The sequence below is a fragment of the Myxine glutinosa genome, chromosome 4 (genome assembly GCF_964187855.1).
Source record: "Myxine glutinosa chromosome 4, kmMyxGlut1.1, whole genome shotgun sequence".
Classification (NCBI taxonomy): domain Eukaryota; kingdom Metazoa; phylum Chordata; class Myxini; order Myxiniformes; family Myxinidae; genus Myxine; species Myxine glutinosa.
The window spans coordinates 45033700-45058607 of record NC_136264.1 but is presented as its reverse complement, the minus strand read 5'-3'; the positions used below and the strand labels follow the sequence as shown (position 1 = coordinate 45058607).

The following is a 24908-nucleotide window of genomic DNA, read 5'->3' as shown; positions in this document are numbered from 1 at the left end:
TGGCAGTTTAACCATAAGAGGGTTGCAGGCAGATCTTGTGCGACCAGCAGGAATATTTGGGGGACAGAGCCCAGAGAGAGCTGGGGGAGCAAGGCCGGAGAGGAGTCGGTAGAAGACGGAAAGACCACCAACCGGCCTGCGGTGAGTAAGTGAAAGGCCCTTGGAGATATCGTCATCGCGGGAGATTCCAATGATTCTGATCGCTTTGGTTTCAACAGCGTGAAGACGAGCTAGGTGTGAGGCAGGAGCACCAGCCCAGAGGGGAGAGCAGTATTCCATTGAGCTGCGGATGAAAGCCTTGTATGTGGTGAGGAGCTCAGGTGTGCCAAGGAAGGACTTCGCACGACGGAGGATGCCCAGTCGGCGACTGGCTTTGGAGGCCAGCTTGGAAATGTGGTTTTCCCAGGAAAGATCATGGCAGATAGTGAGACCCAAAAGTTTGAGTGACAGAACTTCTTGGAGAGGATTATTCAGAAAGAAGATGGGAGGGTTGTCCAGTCGGTCTTTTCAGAGAGACATCGTAAGAGTGTGAGATTTGTCAGGATTGAAAGACATGTTACACTATTGTTTGCCCAGTCTGTGATTTTGTCCAGGTCTGCAGAGAGTGAGGAGGCTGCAGACTGCCGATCTGAGGGATGAAGAATGAGCGACCGAGAGTAGAGTCATCAGCAAAGAGATAGAGAGGATTTTCAAGAGAGTCAGAGAGATCATTGATGAAGACCAGAAAAAGCACAGGGCCCAGAACACTGCCTTGGGGAACTCCAGCCTGAACAGGAAGAGGAGATGAGAGAAACCCATTCAGGGCCACACGTTGACTACGACTAGAGAGGAAGTCGTTTGAATTGATGATTCGTGTTGGTCGAGGCTTCTCATATTTGAATGCTTTCCTTCCTTTGGAGTGGATCATTTCTTCATTATGCTTATGATTCTCAGGGCCTCTGAAGCATATTTGACTTTTTTCCTTTTCTTCATTCTTTTTTCATTTCCCAACTTGCTTTTGCTCTTTCTTTGGTTGTATCTACCTCTTCTTACTTTCCCTCCAGAAGATAATTTGTATGTTTTCAGCACCCTTGCATGCATGGATTCCTTGACTTTTTCACGCCAGCTTTAAATTAACCTTCCTTTGTGCTTAATTTCGCTGATGAAGCCTTTTATACTATCTATGCAGAGGTTCTTTGTGCAACCAGGTATTCTGGCCATCGCACAAGGGTCAATGCATCATGACCACGCATTTTGGCCATGCGGCCATCCGACTGGCACAGCTGCATTGGACCAAAGTTCACTTGAATAGGCAACGTTGGACCGAAGCTAACAAACAGCCGACGTCGGTTCAGCCCCGCTGTCTAAATGCCAATGTAGAACCAACTTTGGCATTGTGTGTCATACCAACTGTAGCCCGATATTGGTCCATTGTGGCTGTGCGAGCCTTGCACAGGCCTTGCACGGTGCATGAAAATGCTCCAATCAATGTCATCACGGCCTTGCATCACCATGTGCTTTGGTCTCAGGCCAAATTGTCTGCCATTTAACTTCATCCCAATGCCTTGTAATAAAAAAAAATCATTCATCAAGAGAGAAAGCGCAGTGGTGTTGATGTTAACTTGTGGAAATCCACATGACTACAGCCTATTGTCTCAGTTAGGTAGCAATCGAAGGTAATAGTCCATATATATTTATATATTTACAGGCTCAAGATGACTATGCATGGGGAAAAGTTTTTTTTTAAATCTCAGATGTTAAGGTATTGTGCAAGGTGGGAGCAATATCCTTCCCCTGTAGGTAAACAACCTCGTTAGTCCTTTTGCTCGGTACACTAAACATGGTTCATTTGAAATTGCCTGCAATACCATCACCCAGTGAGCTTGTGGTGCAGACGTTGAGGATTCTGAACATGTAACCAGGAACTAGAAGGTCATACAGTGAGAGGTGGATGGGGAGTGTGGAATCTTGCCCACTTTTCTCCGACAGGGCCATATAGTCCCACCTTTGTCGAATCTGCTTCCGGAACAAGAGAGTGAGAAATTCATTGTTGTGTAATCATCTCATGCTTCTCGTGAATTCTAAATCAAAGCTCAAATTGAGCAATTTGTGAGGTGTTTTTGTGAGGTGATTAATGCATTTAAATATTGATTGTGTTTCCAATGACCGTTGCTTTGCAAATGGCTCGTCCGTCCCTCGACGAAGAATTACTTGGCAGAGTGTGACAATTGATAATTTTGACACGATTGGGATGCAATTATATCATCACGTTGTTGTGGAACGTCAGGGAAGCTAATGTTTTTGAAAGGCACTTTAAAGCCTTTGATTTATTTCACAAAAGTCCCAGGAAAGGTTGAAAGATTTTTTTGTCACACCTTGGCTCTCCCAGATATATCTTCCTCCGACATCCATCACTAGGCCTTCATTGGGGTTTTGGAATGGCTGACAGGATAGCTCAGAGGTAGTCAACTCCCCTTTGAACCATCTCGTTTGGATTTGATTCTCTGGCTGACGATGAACTCTCATCCCGGTGCTCTGCAGACAGGGAGTGACATCAATCCCTAAGGCATCGTTTTCTGGTGGTGTTATGAAGGCCATCTTGTCTGCGTTCCCTTGCTTGGGACATAATGATTCCACAGCACCTTTGCAGTCCTACAGGATGGTGCAGAGGAGTCTCTCTTGCAATTTCGTCTGGGTTCAATTCCTGACCCAACTATAAACTCCCGGATTGGTGCCTCGCAGGCAGGGATGTCACAAAGTGAACAAAGTCAACATTACAAAGTGCACTACCCCTCAAATGTTAAGCCAGGTATCCGCTCTGCTGGCATTAATTGGTGGACATTAACGATCAAAAAAAAATTTTGTGAAGAAGATCAACAATGTTTTTTTTTGTAAGAATTATCGCCGGCATCGTTGCCAAATTACAAATTGTTACCCTGACTTCCACCAGTGAGGCAAAGGTAAACCACCCAGTGCGATCCTTGATATGTAAACCTTGATGTGGGGCTTAGAGATAGAGAGGGACATATATATATATATATATATATATATATATATATATATATATATATATATATATACATATATATATATATACACATACATACAGACTTGGCATTTAATATGGAATTATTTTTTTTCTTGACTTGGGTTTACTTTCTTAACTCAGTATATCAATCTCGTGAGTTTCTTTTACACTTTGGTGATTTATTTGTTAAAAGAGCCATGTCAATGATTGTCTGTCGCAGCAAGAAGTCAACAACAGGATTATATCACAGGTGGCGTGGCAAAATGTACGGACAGGTGCATTTGACGATTGGCTTCACAGTCGGGTATACCATGGTTGTTGCGTTCTGTATTAGTGGAAAACAACTGCTGCACGTCTCCAAAAGTTATTGCCGCTTCCTCTGGAGATGGTCCGTCAACTCGACAATGCTGTTTGTCATTTAGTGGTGGCTTTATGAAATTCTGGCATGAAACAGCGTGCTATTGCTTGGCAGTATGGCATCACTCAAGGTCAGGTGTCAAATATCCTGAAATGAAATGCTCAGAGGGGTGTCCCTACTCCAATACCGAGGCCAGGACGTCCCCGCAGAACCACAAGGAGGGATAGCCAGAAAGCCAGCTGCACCGGTTAGTCCGCAATGGCCGTACCAAGTCAGCTAATCGGCTTAGGGCTGTGTGGCAGCAACTGACAAATGAGCCTGTATCCAGAAGGCTAGTCAACCAACGACTGGTTCAAGCAGGCTATCGTGCCAGGCGTCCCCTGAGAAAGCCACGTCTGACCAGACAACACCGCCAGCGCCGATTGCAGTGGGCCAGAGAGCACCATCAATGACAGCCAGGACACTGGAATCACATGATCTTCAGTGACGAGTCTAGATTTCTGGTCTATCCTCAAGATGGCCACGTCCGAGTGCGCAGACAAGTGCATGAAGCCTACAACGATGATTGTATAGTGCCAAGAGTCCAAGCTGGCGGTGGTGGGGTGACTGTTTGGGCTGCTTTTCATGCAGGGGGCAAAACTGACCTGGTTGTTCTGAATGGAAACCTGAACCAGTTCAAGCACAGGGCCATTTTGGAAGAAACATTGCTTCCATTTGTTCGTGCAGCCTTTCGAGGAAACTTTGTCTTCCAAGATGATAATGCACGGCCTCATCGTGCTCGCATGATCCAACACTTTCTTGCTGACCATGGTGTAGAGCATATGGAGTGGCCTGCCATGTCCCCGGATATGAATCCGATCGAGAACTTGTGGGCAGAATTAACGCGTCAAATCGACAACTTGGACCAGCAGACTGCCTCTGTGCATGAATTGCAGCAGGCTATTGTAACTGTGGGAGGTTTTGCAGGTTTTGCAGGTGCAGGTTTTGCTCTTTCACGAGCCTCGATCTTGTATACAAAAAAAAAAAAAAAAAAAAAAAAAAAAAAAACTGCATGGCAAGCGATTCCTGTCCAAACCTTGGCAAATCCCGTGAACAGCATGCCTCAATGTGTACGTGCTCTCCTGAATGCTCGTGGGGGTTACACGAAGTACTGAACTGTAATTTTACTGTCCGTAATCCCAGTCGTAATTTAACTTTTGTTTTTGTTAAAAAAAAATTTGTCTAATGTGCAAAATAAAGAGATACTTCTGGAAAACGCACAGAAGTTTAACACAGTACTGTCCGTGAATTGAGTTCGATATCAGTTTACATCACTTTCAAGGATCAATTTATTTGCTTCGAAATGTCAAATGTGGTTTTTGTTTCTTTTAAAGGTCACATTAACAAAATATTGAATAATTTCAACATAATTCCAATGAACTTTTGGTTCTAAGTCATCTTGAAAAGTAAGTTCACCCCCACAAAAAAAATATTCCATATTAAATGCATATATATATATATATATATATATATATATATATATATATATATATATATATATATATATCATTTTAGAGAGAGGGCACTGATGTTGAGCGATTAGACCTGGCTCACAGTCGGCATTCCAAGTCATCCCAAAGGTGTTTGAAGGGGTTGAAATCAGGGCTCTGTGCATTCCAGTCAAGTTCTTCCACACCGATCTCGACAAACCATTTCTGTAAGGACTTCGCTTTGTGCACGGGGGCATTGTCATGCTGCAACAGGATAGGGCCTTCTCGAAACTGTTGCCACAAAGTTGGAAGCACACAATCGTCTCGAATGTCATTGTATTCTGTAGCGTTAACCTTTCCCTTCACTGGAACTAAGGGGCCGAGCCCGAACCATGAAAAACAGCCACAGACCATTATTCCTCCTCCACCAAACTTTACAGTTGGCACTATGCATTTGGGCAGGTATCATTCTCCTGGCATCCGCCAAACCCAGATTCGTCTGCCGGACTGCCAGATGGTGAAGCATGATTCATCACTCCAGAGAATGCATTTCCACTGATCCAGAGACCAATGGTGTCGAGATTTACACCAATCCAGCTGACACTTGGCATTGTGCATGGTGATCTCAGGCTTGAGTGTGGCTGCTTGACCATGGAAACCCAATTCATGAAGCTCCTGACGAACAGTTGCTGTGCTGACGTTGCTTCTCGAGGCAGTTTGGAACTCGGTAGTGAGTGTTGCAACCGAGGACAGACTATTTTTATGTGCTTCAGTACTTGGCGATCCCGTTCTGTGAGCTTGTGTGGCCTACCACTTCGCGGCTGAGCTGTTGTTGCTCCTAGACGTTTCACTTCACAATGACAGCACTTACAGTTGACCGGGGCAGCTCTAGCAGGGGTGAAATTTAATGAACTGACTTGTTGGAAAGGTGGCCTCCTATGACGGTGCCACATTGAAAGTCACTGAGCTCTTCATTATGGCCTGTTCTCCTGCCAATGTTTGTCTATGGAGATTGCATGGCTGTGTGCTTGATTATATATACCTATCAGCAATGGGTGTGGCTGAAACAGCTGAATCCACTAATTAGAAGGGGTATCCGCATACTTTTGGCCATGTAGAGTATATATATATATATATATATATATATATATATATATATATATATATATATATATGTATATATATATATATATATATATATATGTATGTATATATATATATATATATATATATATATATATATATATATATATATATATATATATATATATATATATATATATATATATATATATATATATATACATATGGCAAACATATCCACTGCTATTCCTGTATTCCCTCTTAAACATGATACCTCAAATACCTGTCGTGCAGATGTAAATGTATGATGTTTAGGTTTATGCACTTTGCACCTAATCAATATATTCACAAACCTTTTAAGCAATGCCTCGTGATATTTTCGACAAGGAAATTGCCACCACCCTCACTGCAGTGATATGCAGCACAGTATCCATTTTGCATTGATGCTGCAGCACCTGTAGAGTACGCTCCTCTGGTTTTTTTTTTGTGCATTACACATTACTTACCAGGGATAGGTATTTGTGTGGAATACACAGGGTAATCAATTTCACTGTTTAAATAAATAAATTAAGAGGAAGAAGAAGAAAACAAAAAATCCAAACGTGTCCCTCGGCCATGAGCAGCACACGTCGACGGACAGTTTAAGTGGCTTTGTCAGGTTATTGCTTTCGACTGATAACCTGTTATGGAGTTTTTGAATGGATTTCTAATATTGCGTTTCTATAGAGACTAGTGGCAGGGGGCTTTCAGGCCCTTAAGGTCAACTTTGCATGTTTCCAGTTTGAAACAGATTCTCCTAGTGTGGAACCATCACAATCATTTTTCCTGCCATGAGTCCTTTCCACAAGCCTGTTATGTCTGATGATATGTTAAAATAAACAAGCCTCCATGTTAGTTAACCTGCCCAAGACCTACGTCGAGGACAATTCCTCCATTACAAGTCCCGGCGTGTGTAATAGAGACGGCAAGACAGACCCAGGCATGCGTTTGCTCCGGTTTGTTTCACCGCCTGAAGCCAAGTCGTGTGGCCGGATAGCTGCTTTTGACTTCACGTTTACACACAAGTTGCTTTTGGATTTTTGGCTGCACGCGACTACTCATAATGATATCCTGACAGGCCTAACGCGTGCATCATCCCCTGACTGCGTCTCATCGTCTGTCTATTTAGCTGCCTGTACTGAGCCGCACCAAGTGACTCGAAGACTGTGGTTTGTTTTGGTAATCGACATGAGACTCAAACTGCTCTCGCAAGAAGGAATGTCTATCTGTGATGACGTGGCACCTGAGAACAATACAAAGACAACTTTGTTGATGACAATGGGACTTACAAGTACATTTCAGAGCAATCCAAATTTGAAATGTGAACGGTGTTTTCTTCAAAAGAATGCGAACATTCTTGCTTACCAAGATCACGTGGTTATTAAAGAAAATAATTCCTCATGAGAAACGTGCATTAGAGCCTGAAAGACAATATCATTTTGTTATTCCGCACTTGCTCAATTTGTCAGTCGCCACATCTGTTCTGACTTCTTGGTTTTATTATTTCATCATTTATTTTTCTCTTTCATCTTGTCTATCCAGTTTTCATATGTACAGGTTAGCCTCTCCCCCCAACCCCCCTCTCTAATTGATGGCCTTTGTGCGATTTGAATGTGAAGGGTTTCTGGTTGAACGTAAGATACAAGAACCTTTGTGAAGTTGAACGTAAGATACAAGTAACGTAAGTTGAAGTTGAAGTTCTGGTTGAAGAACGTAAGTTGGTTGAAGAACGTAAGATACAAGTAACGTAAGTTGAAGTTCTGGTTGAACGTAAGATACAAGAACCTTTCCTGTATCCTGTATCCTATGATTGGATTCCACAGAGGTGTGTGACTGTGTGTGTTATCAAGGCCATTGGGACAGTAATATAGGAAGTCCATTGTCATTAACAGTTTGTCCCAAATGTTGTTGAATATCAGGTGCATAATAATGCACCCCTATCACCCTCACAGCACGTGAACGTGGTGGATTGTGATCTGTTAACCTGGTGGCCCACAGGTTGTGTTCAGAAAGTGTCCCAGAGTGCTTCTGTTGGGTTTAGTTCATGGGGCTCTGTTCTTTGACTATGGGTTTTTTTTGGGTTTTTTTAGCAGTTCCTGTCAGATTGTACCACAGTATGGCAAGGTTATGTATGTTCTCATTCTGGGAGATGTAGGCACTCTCACTCTGATGAATGAATGATCGTTTTAAGGCCATTTTACCCCCGCTAGAGCAGGGGTTAGCCTTGCGGGCCCCATGACAATCATTGTTCCCTGTTTGAGGTAATGTTTTTATGGCCAGATGCCCTTTCTGACGCCAACCCTTAGTCGCCTCTTACGATGCGCAGGGATACGGTGTACCTATTCTAAACCGGGGTACACACCGGGATCATTCATCCCAGCAAGCTGGTACTCAATTTGCCGACCTCGGAAGGATGACAGGCTGAGCCAACCCCCCTGGCGTTAATTCAGCGATCGACCGGAATTCTAACCCAGGATCCTAAGATCCCAAGCCGGCACCCCAACCGCTAAGCCAACACCAGGCTAAGCCAACTCTAATATAGCATGAAATCCAGTAGTACACCATTATCCGACTTATTACAGTTATGCCTCATTCACATTGCACAAAGTATTCCATTCTGAGAAGTGTAACCGTGCTGAGATGTGTTGAGCCGTGAGAAAAACTGAATGTTTTTACTTCTTCATGGATTGTGGGTGACAGGATTGTCAGATCGTATGCACAGATGACGAGCTGTTGCAGGCATGCTTCAGAAGTCCTCGTTCAGTTTACCAGATCAGAATTGGTGCTATCCCATTTTCCTTTTGTCATCCTTTATTTTGCGTGTATACAAAATTCATCTTTTGAGTTTTATTCAGAATGATGCGCATCCTTTGGTAGCAGTTCCACTACCATGCATCTGAACACCTTTTCGTTCCCTGAACTTGATGCCAGTTCAGCCTGCCTATCCCTTCGTGCCAAAGGTCCCGACTTTCTCAAAAGAGCACCATGCCGTGTTCTTGTCTTATTGTGGGAAAATCGTGCTGCGATTCACAAACCGGTGTTGTCATGTGGGAAAAATTATGCATGTTCAGTCTGTATAAGGATTAATTTCAAGTTCAGTGTGCTGTCCCAATACCTTTGGTAACCTAGTGTATAATGGTGGGTTATTTATTGTGACAAAAACAAACAGCAAAAACTGCATTCCATTGTTATTTCGTTATTATTTTGATTGAAGGTTTGTGTTGTTTGTTTGTTTATTACTTGCAAAATCGAAGATTTTTCAAGTATATTGGTCGGTTCCGTTTGTGGTTCTGTCTGTTTGTCTGTTTACTGTTTGTCTGTTTGTCTGTTTGTCACCGGCCTACAGGTCACAATTCTAAACCGATCGTCATGAAACTTCACCAAGCTGTATAAGTCGTCCCAATTGAGAAGCCTATTTATTTTTTAGGTCAAAGGTCAAAGGTCATCTGGAGGTCAAATTTCTAAAATCTCCTTTTTAAATCCGATTGACTTGAAAATTGAATAACATTTGTATATCAAGCCACTAAATCAGGAAATGAACTATTTTTGAGGTCAAAAGGTGAAAGGTCAACTCAAGGTCAAATTTTAAAAATCATCAATTTTCATCTAAAAAGCCATCAATTCTCAACCGATTGACTTGAAAATTGAACAGCATTTGCACATTGAGTCACTAAATAGGAAAACCAACTATTTTTGAGGTCAAAGGTCAACTCAAGGTCAACCTTCCAAAATCATATTTTTTCATCTGAAAAATCGTCACTTTTCTTCCTATTGACCCAAGCTTTGATCAAGATTGTCAATTTTAATCTTGATGAAATGGACAATTTGCTGTATCGATGGGAAAAAAAAATTCTTGGGGAGGGGGGGGGGGGGGACGGATTTTGCAAGTATCGTGCTCTGCATGACGTCTTCTTGTTTTATTGTTTACGTCTTTCCTTTGAATTCATAATTTATAAATGAGTTTGATCATTTGTGTCTATCTTTGTTTGTTCATCAGTTTATTTGTAAACTCATTTGTTTATATTGTTAATTTGTTTGCTTTGTTTGTTTATTTTTGTTTGTTAATTTGTTTGGTTCAATTGTTCATTTATCTGTTTGCTTCTGTGTTTGTTACCTCCGCCACCAAAGGTGGATGGAGGTTATGTTTTCACCGTTGTCTGACTGTTTGTTTGTCTGTCTGTCTGTCTGTCTGTCTGTGAACAAGATATCTCAAAACGTTGTGGATGGATTGGGACGCAATTTGGCAGAGATGTAGCGTATGTGAAAAGGACGAAATGATTAGATTTTGGTGAAGATCTCCCGCGATGAAGCTGATTCTGAGGGCCTTTCACTCACTCACCGCAGGCAGGTTGGTAGTCTTTCTGTCTTCTACCGACTCCTCTCTGGCCTCGCTCCCCCAGCTCTATCTGTGCTCTGTCCCCCAAATACTCCTACAGGTCGTACAAGATCTATCAGCAACCCTCTTCTGGTGAAACTGCCAAAATCAAGACTCTCTGCTCACCTTCACTCTTTCATTCCTCTTTTCTCCTGCCTCTGGAACAAACTCCCTCACTCTCTTCAATCCCACTCATCCCTTCAGTTCTTTAAAACAGCGGTTCACCACCATCTGTTAGCTTCCCCCATCCAAAACCTTGATCTTTTCTACCCCTGTTAATTCACCCCAGATCCACTTTTTTCCTGGAAATCCTGGCAGTGTCCATGTGTTTTTTTGCCACAAAGCAGGATATTGCAAATACATAGCAGGATATCTCAAAAGGTTATGGACTGAATTGGCCAAAATTTTATGGACAGGTTGGATGTGTGACAAAGACGAATCGATTCGATTTTGGTGAAGATCTGAACATGGATTCGGATACAAGAATTATTTAATTTTTTAAAGTGATTCTTCACCATTGAGGGAACAGGCGAAAAGCGTTATATAACATGATATATAAAAACGTTATGGATGACTTATGACTGAACTTGGTGGATGAGTTGTTTCGGTGACAAGAACAAACCGATTAGATGTTGGTTCAGGTCTGAATCCAGATCCGGCCTATCAGTGGGATACAAAACATAAACTGTTCAGCCTGGCGGAGGTATGCTCTCTACCGAGTGACGTTCTAGTTTGTTTATTGGCTCATATGTTTGTTTATTCATTTGTTTGATTGTTCCTTTGTTTAGTTAATTTGTTGTTTTGTGTGGATTGTTGTTTATTTGTTGGGTTCATTTCTTTATTTTATTTTTTCAATTTTGTTGCTTGTTTGTTCTTTTATTTTGTTTGTTTGAACCTTTGTTTTGTCTAGTTTGTTTGTTTGTACCATAATTTGCTTGCATTGTGTATTGCCATCTCTCGACGGTTCCACAACAATGCAACTTGGCGATTATTAAAAGGATATCATTCGTGCGTGAATTATGTTCTGGGTGGACAAACTTCATCCTGGATGAGCTGTGTTCACTGTGGCAGCACAGGGAGCCGTACATCTCAATTACAATGCATTCATTCCATGAGCTTGTCTGGGGACATCCACACCAATGCATTTTCATTAAGACAAATATCACTGATGCCACTGAAGAACGAGCCACAATAGTGGAATGGGCAGCTCAGAAAATTGCAAAATACTGCCGTAGATTGATGGAGCCCTTACCATAGGCTGTTGTTTTCATCTGGGCAGTTTTCATCTTAAAATTAGCGGGGTTTTTGGTGATATTACGGAAAAAATAATAAGGATTTTAGTTTTACTTCTTTTACATGATCCCATAAAATTTGCCAACTTGACATGCAAAAACATCTCGTCAATCAAACGAAACCTACAAACGTCGATTGACCGAGTTGATACTGAATGATGGCCACTGTTCTGAAGGTTCACATGGCTGGAGCCTGCAGTCTGTGAGCTCAAGAGTAAAGTGTAACAAATTACCCAGAAGTCAGTTTGCACACTTGCTTTTTCACATTATGTTTCAAGGTTCTTGTTCTGAATCTGATCCAGTCTGGAATAGTCTAATGTGACACAATTGTCTGAATCAGCATACTCCAGGTATTCTTCTTTAACGCTAAGATTATTCCAACCATCTTATGGGATTGACTGGGGAAAGATTTTAGCCTAAGTCTTTCAGGAACTAACTGGGCAGACCCAAGTTCGATTTTGTTTTTTTGGCCCAACTTTGACTGGCAGGAATTTGTAATTTGTTCAGGATGACACGTAATCCACCTGATATTCACAAAAAGATACCATGTGCTCTTTTCTCTCCACCATCTGGTTCCAAAAGAGAGTACATACGTTTAATGTCCATCCTCAGGACAGCGCACATTGTGCCTGCATGAGAAGTCCCGATCCTACAGCTTATGGTTGGGTTGGGAAACAATGCCTGACTAAAGAACTCAGACACAAGTATGCTACCTTCCTAACATATTGCTGGACTTTGGTATTAATCCCACCCCACACCACAGTATCCACCACGGTTGGTATCCGTGTGTGACCCACCCCCACGTGTGTGATCCACGCCCCCATGTGTGACCCACTCCCCCGTGTGTGACCCACCTCCCCGTGTGTGACCCACTCCCCCGTGTGTGACTCAGTGGATCTGATAAATTGGCAGTAAATTTTTTTGTAAAACTGAATGTGCAGCATCTAACTCAATATGTCTAAATGTCACACACTTCCATACCCGTGGGATACCCACGGGTGACCGCACTAGTTAATATAATATTCCATCAATATTCCTAACTATTCATTCTTAAATAATTATCCATTTCGACTGCAGTATTAATAAAATGTACTTGTGATTGAAGTGATATATACCAAGTGATATATTCACATCCCGCATCAATAAGCCATGCGTGCCACAGCCTATACATCCAAATGTCAAAATGAAATCGAATCCGCCTCAATGTTGATTGATTCATTCATTTGGAATAGCTCGTGTGCTCTTGACATGGAGAAGAGACCTACATTCCTCTTTGTGCACTGCGTCGCTATCTTCCAAATGAAGCACGAGTCAGATCGATCGGGCCATGCCCTCTTTCCTGTATTCCCGCTTTGCTGTCGCATTCGCACGGCTGGTTCACAGTGTAGTCACGACCTGGAGTGGCAGATGTATTAATTGCACAAGCTTGGGAAACTTTTCCTGCTCTAGCATAACCAGTGATAATCCATCAGTAATGGGAAACCTATGTTGTCACTACTGTGCATCCAACTGGCCACCAATTGTAATTAAATAAGAATGATTGCCCTCATTTGTTCACCTTCATTTTGAAATAAGCTTCCAACCTGTTTGTTTTCGATTTAATTTGCTTTTTTTTCTTAGCTTCATGGTGAAAGACTTTCCAAGTTCAAGTGCAACTCCATTTGGAATGCTGGTGAATCGTTTCCGTGATTCAACGTGATTCTAGGCCGAGATGACATGATGGATAAACAGAAATTACATCAGTTCTAATTTTATCACGGCTTTAGCAAAACCACTTTTACTGCCATATCCAGCCCCCTGTTCTTAACCATGTCTCCATGATGTCACCTTTTAGCAAACCACTTTATGGTACGTTTTATACTTTTAACAGTTTGCATCACAGACGGCGGGACCTTTGAATCTGTGGAAGGGAAGGATAATGAGGAATTGAATGTTTTCAAAGTGAATTCCAACTTTGCCCCATTCAAACTCCTTCACAATGCCTAATCTCAAAGGAGAAAGCCAGTTGTCATACACAGTGATGGTTATTATAAATAATTTAAGTGAAGGATAAGCTAGGTTGTACTTGAGTGTGTGTGCTTCTATGGTGTATACATAGATGTATATATAAATTACATATACTAGCAACGGTACCCGCCCAACAGGCGGGGCTTCAAATGGGAGGTCCAAATGAAAAGACAAAATATCAGAAATTGAAGGCTTTTTAAATTTTAGACGATTTATATAAATATCCGTTAAATCAAATCACACGCAAATCATCAAAATCGAAACTGTATTTGTAGAATTTCAATAAAAACCACATCACTGTTCATATCAGCAAATATTATTCCATCGTGTTTGGAAAAACTGGAAAATTGGAAAATTGGAAAAATTGGAAAAAAAATAGGAAAAACAATATAGCCTATTTTACTCCAGGGGGTCCCAAGATTACCCACCCAGAATTTTGTTGCGATCGGTTCAGCCGTTTTTGCGGTACCTGGGAACAGACGGACGGACGGACAGACATTTGGTGAATTATAGTAAGATATATATATATATATATATATATATATATATATATATATATACTAGCTTGGTGAGGCGAGCGCAGCGAGCCTCACCAAGCGTCGTTACTGAGGAACGGGCTTATTTTAGCTGAGGATAATGACTGCACCTGAGTTGCTGTGTTGTCATGATTTACACCAATCATAATACAAACAATTATTTTACACAAATGTATTTGTTGGGTTTGTGATATTACATTTTTATAGGCAATTTAGGTTGAAGATCTAGGTTGAATGTTTTTTTTTCAAGAAAGAACCCCTCAGCACATACATATGGGAGGGGTAGGTGCAGACTGGAAGTTTGGGACGATTATACCTCACCACCACATAATTCAAAACACCTCACCACCAAGTAATTCAAAACACCTCACCATCAAGTAATTTAAAACACCTCACAGCCATAAAACACGTGATAAAAACACCTCACCATCACTAAATTAAAAACACCTCACCACCACGAAATTGAAAACACCTCACAGCCATAAAACACGTAATAAAAACACCTCACCACCACGAAATTAAAAACACCTCAGAGCCATAAAACACAAAATGAAAACACCTCACAGCCATAAAACACGTAAAAAAAACCACCTCTCAGCAATAAAACATGCAATAAAAACACCTCACAGCCATAAAACACGTAATAAAAACACCTCACAGCCATAAAACACGTAATAAAAACACCTCACAGCCACGAAATTAAAAACACCTCACCACCACGTCATTTTAAAACACCTCACCACCACGTCATTTAAAAACACCTCACCACCAAGTAATTCAAAACACCTCACCACCACATAATTCAAAACACCTCACAGCCATAAAACACATAATAAAAACACCTCACCACCACGTCATTTAAAAACACCTCATCACCAACTAATTCAAAACACCCCACCACCACGTAATTATAAACACCTCACCACCACATAATTCAAAATACCTCACCACCACATGATTCAAAACCATCACAACGTTATTAAAAACACTTCACAACCACAGAAACAAAAGTTTGAGGGAGTCGTTAAGTGACAACACAGACACTGCCCAGATGTGTAGATATATAGATAAATGACTGTGCCCGAGTTGCCGTTTTGTCATGGTTTAAACCAATCATAATTCAAACAATTATTTTGCACAATTGTATTTGTAATATACGTGATATCACATTTTATAAACAATTGAAGTTGAAAATAAAATTCCCGAAAAAATTCCAAAAAAAAATAAAACAAATTGCAAAATTTTTGAAAAAAATACCCTTAGGACATACCGACGGGAGAGATATGTGCATACCAGAAGTTTGGTACGATTTCACAAAAGTTTGAGAAAGTAGTTCAGTGACAAGCCAAGACAAGACAACACAACACAACACAGACACTGCACAGATATATGTATGTATATATATATATATATATATATATATATATATATATATATATATATATATATATATATATATATATATATATAGATATATATATATATATATATATATATATATATATATATATATATATATATATATATATATATATATATATATATATATATATATATATATATATATATATATATATATACAAGACAGACACTGCACAGATATATATATACAGACTTGGCATTTAATATGGATTTTTTTTTTTTCTTGACGGGTTTACTTTCTGACTCAGTATATCAATCTGGTGAGTTTCTTTTACCCTTCGGTGATGTCTTTGTTGAAAGAACCATGTTACTGATTGTCTTTCGCAGCAAGAAGTCAATAACGGGATTATATCACAGGTGGCGTGACAAAATGTAAGGACAGGTACATTTGACGATTGGCTTCACAATCAGGTATATAAGGGTTGTTGGGTTCTGTATTAGTGGAAAACAACTGCTGCACGTCTATAAACGTTATTGCCGCTTCCTCTGGAGATGGTCCGTCAACTTGACAATGCTGTTTGTCATGGAGTGGTGGCTTTACGAAATTCTGGCATGAAAAAGCGTGCTATTGCTCGGCAGTGTGGCATCACTCAAGGTCAGGTGTCAAAGATCCTGAAACGAAATGCTCAGATGGGTGTCCCTACTCCAATACCGAGGCCAGGACGTCCACGCAGAACCACAAGGAGAGATGATCGGCAGCTGCACTGGTTAGTCTGCAATGGCCGTACCAAGTCAGCTAATCGGCTTAGGGCTGAGTGGCAGCAACTGACAAATGTGCCTGTATCCAGAAGGCTAGTCAACCAACGACTGGTTCAAGCAGGCTATCGTGCCAGGCGTCCCCTGAGAAAGCCACGCCTGACCAGACAACACAGCCAGTGCCGATTGCAGTGGGCCAGAGTGCACCGTCAATGGCAGCCAGGAAACTGGAATCACGTGACCTTCAGTGACTCGTCTAGATTTCTGGTCTATCGTCAAGATGGCCGCGTCTGAGTGCACAGACAAGTGCATGAAGCCCATAACGAAGATTGTATAGTGCCAAGAGTCCAAGCTGGAGGTGGTGGGGTGACCGTTTGGGCTGCTTTTCATGCAGGGGGCAAAACTGACCTGGTTGTTCTGAATGGAAACCTGAACCAGTTCAAGTACAGGGTCATTCTGGAAGAAACATTGCTTCCATTTGCTCATGCAGACTTTCGAGGAAACTTTGTCTTCCAAGATGACAATGCACGGCCTCATCGTGCTCGCATGATCCTACACTTTCTTGCTGACCGTGGTGTAGAGCATATGGAGTGGCCTGCCATGTCCCAGGATATGAATCCGATAGAGAACTTGTGTGCCGAATTAGCGCGTCAAATCGACAACTTGGACCAGCAGCCGACCTCTGTGCGTGAATTGCAGCAGGCTATTGTCACTGCATGGCAAGCGATTCCTGTCCAAACCTTGGCAAATATCGCGAACAGCATGCCTCGACGTGTACGTGCTCTCCTGAATGCTCGTGGGGGTTACACGAAGTACTGAACTGTAATTTTACTGTCCGTAATCCCAGTCATAATTTAGCTTTTGTTTTTGTTGAATTTTTTTTTGGCTAATGTGCAAAATAAAGAGATACTTCTGGAAAACGTACAGAAGTTTAACACAGTACTGTCCGTGAATTGAGTTTGATATCAGTTTACATCACTTTCAAGGATCAATTTATTTGCTTCGAAATGTCAAATGTGGTTTTTGTTTCTTTTAAAGGTCACATTAACAAAATCTAGAATAATTTCAACATAATTCCAATGAACTTTTGGTTGTAAGTCATCTTGAAAAGTAAGTTCACCCCCACAAAAAAAATATTCCATATTAAATGCCAAGTCTGTATATAGATATATATAGATATTGTATATAAATTGCATATACCTGGGTTTGGCCTAATGTTTAGGTCGGCAGGCTTGGGATCTTAAGGACCTGAATTCGAATCTTGGGCTTGGGATCTTAAGGTCGTTGTGTGTTGAATTAATACCAGGTGGGGTTGACTCAGCCTGTCATCCCTCTGAGGTCGGCGAAATGAGTACCAGGGTACTGGGTTGGTGGCAGGACTCAAGGAAGTTGGTGGCAGGATTTGCACTCCGGCCGGAGTAAAAACACTTCATTCAGTGGCACACACAGTGGTGTGTGTCAGGATGGCGCTGAGGAGTCGTCCAAAGATGCAGCAAGGTGCTGATCCAGCGTACGCTCCCATATATATATATATGTATATATATATATATATATATATATATATATATATATATATATATATATATATATATATATATAAATGCCTGAAGGACATCCCACAAAAGTTACCATGTTAAAAGATTCTCCCAGCATTCACATCAGCATCAAACAAAAGCAGATTGTTCATGGAACCTCACTTTTGGAAGATTTGAAAAATGGATTTTGAAAGATTTGAAGATCTTTTAGAACCCAAGAGATGCAACAACTGCACATGCCCAAAATCTCAATCGAAAAATGTTTGCAGACTTCAAACACTAATGCTTGTTCTTGCAGCTCAAACTTTGACTCTTCCTGTGGTTACAACACATCAAATTGCATTAAAATAATGCAGCCTTTAATTAGGGGGGAAAATGCTTAAAAATACACTGAGCGTAACGGCTTCCCCATGTAGCCTGCGGTTCTGTAAGCACTAATTAATTGTCGGATACTGAAACACTCCAAAGCAATGCGTGAGGACCTTATATTCGGCCTTGTACCACCGAGTGGTCGAGGAATTTAACTACCTCCCTTGGGTCGCCGTCTGACGAATCGACCGAATGCTTTCTTGTTCTTATATCCGGCCATCTGCATCTCTCTTCAACATGCAACACCGGTCTGCTAGCAAGGGCACCTTGGTGGTGCATTTAGGAGACGTTTCTGCTCATAAAGTTTAATACGCAGTTTTGACATACTGTCCAGCTTGTTATGGACAAACATTAACTTTGCTTTATTTTTGCTTTGTTGTTTATCCTTTGAATTGTCAGAACCATAATGCCTTAAATGAGGATGTTTGGCGTGATAGTTGAAGGGTACCGTACGTGCACGGATATGACATTTTGAATCAAACCAAGTTGGTTTCATTGCACCAATTGTACAAACTGGACAAAGATTATGTAATTAAGCACCAATTTTAATCAGTTCCAATCCGTGTGTACTGTGTATCATATCTGTCGCATGCACAAATGGCTGGGCCCAACTAGCTGAACCTACCTCCCAAGCATATGTCCTTGAGCAGTTGAGGTCTAAATTAATGTAATGGCCAGAAAGAAGATGCCCCCACAACATCTGCTTCAAATACAATTATATAAGCAATAAATTACAATAAGAACACAATGTATCCCCTTTGCATATATTCCCGACAAGGACCTTACACAGGACAACGTGACAAACAAAACCTGAACATAAAACATGCAGCCTTATCTTAAATGAGTGCTGCAGACCTTACGCAAACACAGACACGAGGAAGGAAGGAATGGTGGGGAGCTAAATATTTCAATAAATTGGAAGTGTGGGCAGATGCAAATAACTGGGAAAAGAAGGAAAGAAGGGAGTTGTAGGATAACAGTATGAGCAAATTCGAGTGGTCTATCTATCTGTAGCCTCTCAGAGCAGGAGCTACCCATGAACTTCCAGGGATGTGCTGCTTCGCACAGACACAGGCTCACAGGTAGACTCTCTGGCAAACATTGGTTTCTCTCACTGACTCTTTCACTCCCACTCATCTTAATGCGCAGTGACTCCCTCCTTCAACTCACTGCCGGTGCTCCAACTTATTTCAACTGGCATGCTTGCCTGCCTTACAGGGACACGTTGACTTGAAATCTAAGTGACTCTGGGCGAGGACGACTGTAACAGGCACCGCAACATATGGGATGACACTTTGCAACATCGTCTCACGGTTTTCGTCAACGTGTCCCTGTAAGGCAGTCAAGCAAGTCAACAGGAACAAAAAGCTGCGCTGCATTCCATGGCAGGCCGACAGTGACTTTGTTTCAGTAGAAGTGACGGAGAACCCATCTCTTAATCCTTGTTCATATAGTATCAAGGGCCAGAACAAAGAAGCAGTTCCATGGCCTCCAGAACAAACTTCACACATTGCTCTGGAGCCTCAGGAAAAATAATTACTTCACATAAAACACAACCGTTTTCATCAGCAAGTTCATTTTCCAATGAAAAAGTGGCATCATTTCCAAAAGATGGACTAAGGGAGAAGACATGGTGGGTGTTTTTACTGAAAAAGATTAAATTCTACAATTGGCATAACAAATAATAGGCAGATGGTATTGTTTGCAACATATCAGCATCCCTGATGTTGGGCTAGCGGCTAGGGTGCCGGCTTAGGATCCCAGGATCCTGGGTTCGAATCCCGGTCGATCGCTGAATTAATGCCAGGGGGGTTGACTCAGCCTGTCATCCTTCCGAGGTCGGCTAATTGAGTACCAGTTCACTGGTAATTCCCTGTTTGTCGCTAAAGGTGGCAAAAAGGGTTGGCGTCAGGAAGGGCATCCGGCCGTAAAACATTGCTTCAAAAAGGGGACCAAAAAACAACAACAACCACGGTTCCCGAAAAAGGCCAACCCCCGCTTGCGGGGAAAAATGGCCTCTAAAGGTGGTTATATCAGGCTTGCGGGGAAAAATGGCCTCTAAAGGTGGTTATATCAGCATAAATCGCTTATGCGCACAAGTATAGGCATTGTGTAGACATTTACTAAAGCTACAATTAGAAATAATAGTCCGAAGTATGTAGTTATTTAATCCAGTGGACGTATTGCTGTTACGATTGAATATTGACCCAAACCATGGACTTAGCGGTATTATCTTTCCTGCCTCACAAACTCCACTATAATTTTAAAACTTTGTTTCACCCAAACTCTGTGCACTCATATTTCTAGGCGAGGTGTGCATCTCTGAATTGAGATATGGTTGAGATAGTTGAGAGCCGAGAGCCGATTGAGATAGCCGATTCAAACCAATGAAGCCTCCACAATGCAGCAGCTCCAGGCTAAATTCATGAGCATCATGCTCCGAGATACGGCACCTGCTTCTGGAACTGCACGCGGACGGAATTTTTCACCGGAGTTGGCCCCAGAGGGGATCAAGCCCTGGACTAGACAGCTCCGAGGTGATATCACTACCAAAGGTGTTATCCTGCCTTCTTCAGCCGATAACACCTGGCCGTCCATGGACTTCTTCCGTCCCAGTATGGACCAGGCGCCAAATTTGTGTAACTTCCACGATATAGTAGGATATTTACAGCGCACCTGAAGACATCACTCATGTTCCGATAATTTGCTCTTGATTGTACATCAGTGTTGGCAAGAGTATAAGACAAATATAAATCAGGAGAATGGTTTTTTTTTTGTATTGTCTTGCTTTTAATTAAAAGGGCTGGAGGAGGAGGAGAAGAAGAAGAGGAGAGGAGCTGGGATTGAAGGAGGTTAAGGGGGTACGCAGGGGAGAGGAATGCAGTCATAATAGCATAGCATAACTAAAAGTATTTGGAGCTCATTGTTGTACAAACAACAACATGATTTATTACAAATGTAAATGCAACCATTCATTGGCGGTGCAGTACTTTAGAAAGTTTGAGTTTGTACGTAAAGAGTTACTCAGAAAACCTGCACATTTGTACCATTTGACAGACACAAAACAGAGGCAAAGGTGCTTTTCATCAAGCAACGAGAATCGTGTTCCAAATATTTACCCCGAAGGCTCGAATAGAAGCCGAACTCGCCCGCAGAAAGGGCCGATTGTGCCCAGGGTAACCAAGCCTCGCCTCGACACACGCTCACCGCATTCCGTTTATGTGCCCATTGTTACTGCTGTAAATGTTTGCCATCCCCGGCCCTGTGGTTGGCTCCTTCGATTGACAAAACGACCTCGGCCCACAGAGGCGCTCCATCGAAACATTGCTTTTAGCTTCCGTGCGAGCAGCATCGCCTGGCAGAGCATCACACAAATGGCCTTGGGATGATCTGAAATACTTGCTCATGGTGACCGGGAGCTGCGTAGCAAATTGTTCGATGCGTCCTGACTGTGACCGCAAGGAACGAAAAATATATATCTTGATTTGGAGTGATACATTTGTTTGCCTGTGCCATGCAGGTGTGCACGTTTTGACTGTACAACTGTGTATGTGTGCATGTGTTTTGTGCATGCTCCTGACATATGTGTATGTTTCCGCAGACATGTCAATGGATCCTCATGCATGTTCTCACACATTTTCATTGTTACCGTTACTCGTCCTCATCCCTGGAACACCCAGCCCCACCAATCCTCCAATTCCCCCCACTATCCACTTCTCTATTCCTTCCATGTATTAGTCAGGTTCACTATGTTAACAAATAGAATTTCGTTCAAAATTTTGGGATTAGCAAACCTGTACATTTTTGGAATCTTCAGAGCATGGAGAATCCGAAAATCAATGTTGGCATTTGCACAGACACCTGCATGGCCGCCATTTTGGATTTTCAAAATGGCCGCCATAAAATACATATTTTGCGCGATCTCGGCTTCTAGTCAACCTAGAAACTTAATTAAATATGCTAATCCTATGTTTTCTGGGTCAAGGAATCCAATAAAGGCCTCAAAATAGTGCTCAGGGTTATAGAAAAGCAACAAACAAAGGAAATTGAAAACCATTGTCTTTATATTTGTGATATAACTGTATTACATAATACATGATATTGCAAGTCCTTTGAAGTTATAGGTATGGGTTTATAAAGCAAGAAAGCAGCCTCGTTAGTATCAGATTGAACTATAAGTCCTTTACACAGGATCTACTAGGTTTATACCGTTCAGGAATATGCTTTTTACAGATCTTCATCACTGTCCTGAGTGTCATTTTCGCAAAGGTGTCTCCGCAAATGCCAACATTAATTTTTGGATTCCTCATGTTCTGAGTATTCCAAAAATGTATAGTTTTACTAATCTCCAAAAATTTTGAACGAAAAAACATGGTGAACCTGACTATATGTTTCTTCAGGTGTTTTGTCACAACCTGGAGAGAACCCGACATGATTATGATTTATAGTGGAACCCGTGTTTATCAATTATTCTCTGTAAATGAGTGCCCTTACAATCTGAGGAGCCTCAATCTCATTCACTGTGTTTCTGTTGATATGTGCCAGAGACTATGAAAATGAGCTTATTTTATCACTGTAACAGTCTATATTATCGACTCATATTTTACTGGAGATATTCTTGATGCAATGCTTCGTGCTTGGGGAGCAATCTGTCGTAGTTACGCAAAGTGTATGATTGACAAGCTCCGATAAACATCTTTCCTGGCTTGACCTTAAATGATAACCATTAGGGTGTGCAAGATCACTCAACTCAGGGTCTCCAGAAAGGTTTGTTTGCATCAAGCTAGTCGTGGCAAAGATATCGTTTAAAGTCTCTTGCAAACGCATCCCCCACATTTCTACCCTTCCATTATCCACGCCTTGGCCTAGGTGCTTTCTCATTGGCCGAGCTGGAGATTGGCTTTGGCCTCTGACCCAGGTTTATACGGAAATTATCCTCCCTGGCAATCATGCTGCTATTCCTACTACAGCTTGTATCGAGACCTCGCTGTGCATTTGTTTGACCGTTTTGCAGCTTCAGGTCAAACCAAGGCTCATAAACATGCAGGGTGCGATGTTCTCTGTGCACCCTCGCTCACCCCCTTTATGATATAAACAAATGTCCTTGGAGAGTGAATTCAAAATTAATCGAGGTAGCTCCCTGCCAGGCGTGTCACCAACAGTTGTCGGGTGATGTCCTTTTAAAATATCATGAAACGTGCGTCTTTTTAAGAGATGAGGGAAAACCTTTTCTTGAAAATGGGAAGCAGGCGTTGTGGCCTGGCATTGTGTTCTGGCAATGGCTGGAGCAGAAGGCCCGTTCCGCAATGCACACGAGACACATTCAATGGCAGTTGCGCTGCCAGGAGCCACATTTACCATTTGCATTTCCATGGCGTGCTTCATCCCAGCGCATTTGCTGTTTCATTAAGGTGGCCCGGGAGGCTGGTTCACGCGTTGCCTGCTTGTTTGCCAGGCCCCTCGATTGAAATGCATTACTTTCCTACTCCCACGCCAGCAGCACAGTGTTGCTTATGAGAATGTTCTCATAGCCCCTTCTATTAAAATGGAGGCCATGCGAGGGAGCGAGAAGGGAAGAGCGTGTTCAATATGGCACCTGGGAGCCCAACCCGGGGATGCACAATGTGATGAAAAAATATAAATTTTAATCCCCTCCGTAGTAATATCTGGTGTGGTCCACATGTGGTACTTTTGCCACCATGTATGTATGTATGTAATATAATATAGATTACATACATACATACATTCCACTGATTTGTTCTAACCACTGACTGACTCAATGACTGATATCAATATTCGGTACCTTGTAGAAAGCTGAAATTTGGCGTTCGAATAGACATTAAAGCCGATACACCGGGAAAAATCACACAACCTTCGGAAAACGTCCATAAATGAAAATTTACATTAAAAACCGTAAACACATCCCTTAAAAAAAACCTGAGCTACACAATACCGAAAATTCGGTGAAAAATGAAATGAAAAAGAAAAAAATGAAAAAAAAAAAAAGAAAAATCGAGCGCCATGGGGCTAGACACATGGCATTGGCCTAACCAAATACAGAAACCCCTGTCAGATTCCACCAAACCCCTCGGAGAAGATGTAGCTTGAACTCGATTACCCCCTAAAAAGACATCTTTTTCGGGCGTGGCTCCGCCCACAATGGGCGCAATACGCCCACTCCACGCAGGACACAACTAGATCATGATATCAACCTCCCACCCAAGTTTCATCAAGATCGGATGATATCATCGGGTAGTTATGCTGCGGACAGACAGACACACAGACACACACACAGACAGACGCACACACATGACGAATATTCATGGATTCAATTTATTGGAATCCGTTTCCGGTCCGGTCGTGAGAGGATGCTGGCGTCACTTGCTCGCCGCTTCTCTGACTGGACCATTGTCCGTATCTTGCTTTCCTGGTGGTCGTGGCGGATTTTTGGCCATTGAGTCTGCCCTCTGCACGGTCCCGGCTCTGCTCTGCTGCTCCTGGCTTCACCTGCTCGGCTCCTTCGCTGTTTCCTCGGGCTCACTCTCGTGGGTTGTGCCCATTGTTTGCAGCGGCGGTGGTGGCGGTTTGCCGCCGTGATCTTGATTAGCGGCGGCGGTCGTTTGCCGCTGCATTTGCCACGTTGCCTCCTCAACCTTGGCCTCGTGCTCGTCTCTTCGCTCCTGTCTGCCCTCTGCATGGTCCCGGCTCTGCTCCTGGCTT

General features: G+C 42.1%; 1 protein-coding gene across 8 annotated transcripts in view; it reads left to right on the top strand.

Moving 5' to 3' along the window:
• LOC137424615 (ephrin type-B receptor 2) overlaps positions 1 to 24908 on the top strand; it is a 277241-nt gene that overhangs the window by 164650 nt on the left and 87683 nt on the right. The gene's annotated exons all lie outside the window — the stretch shown is intronic.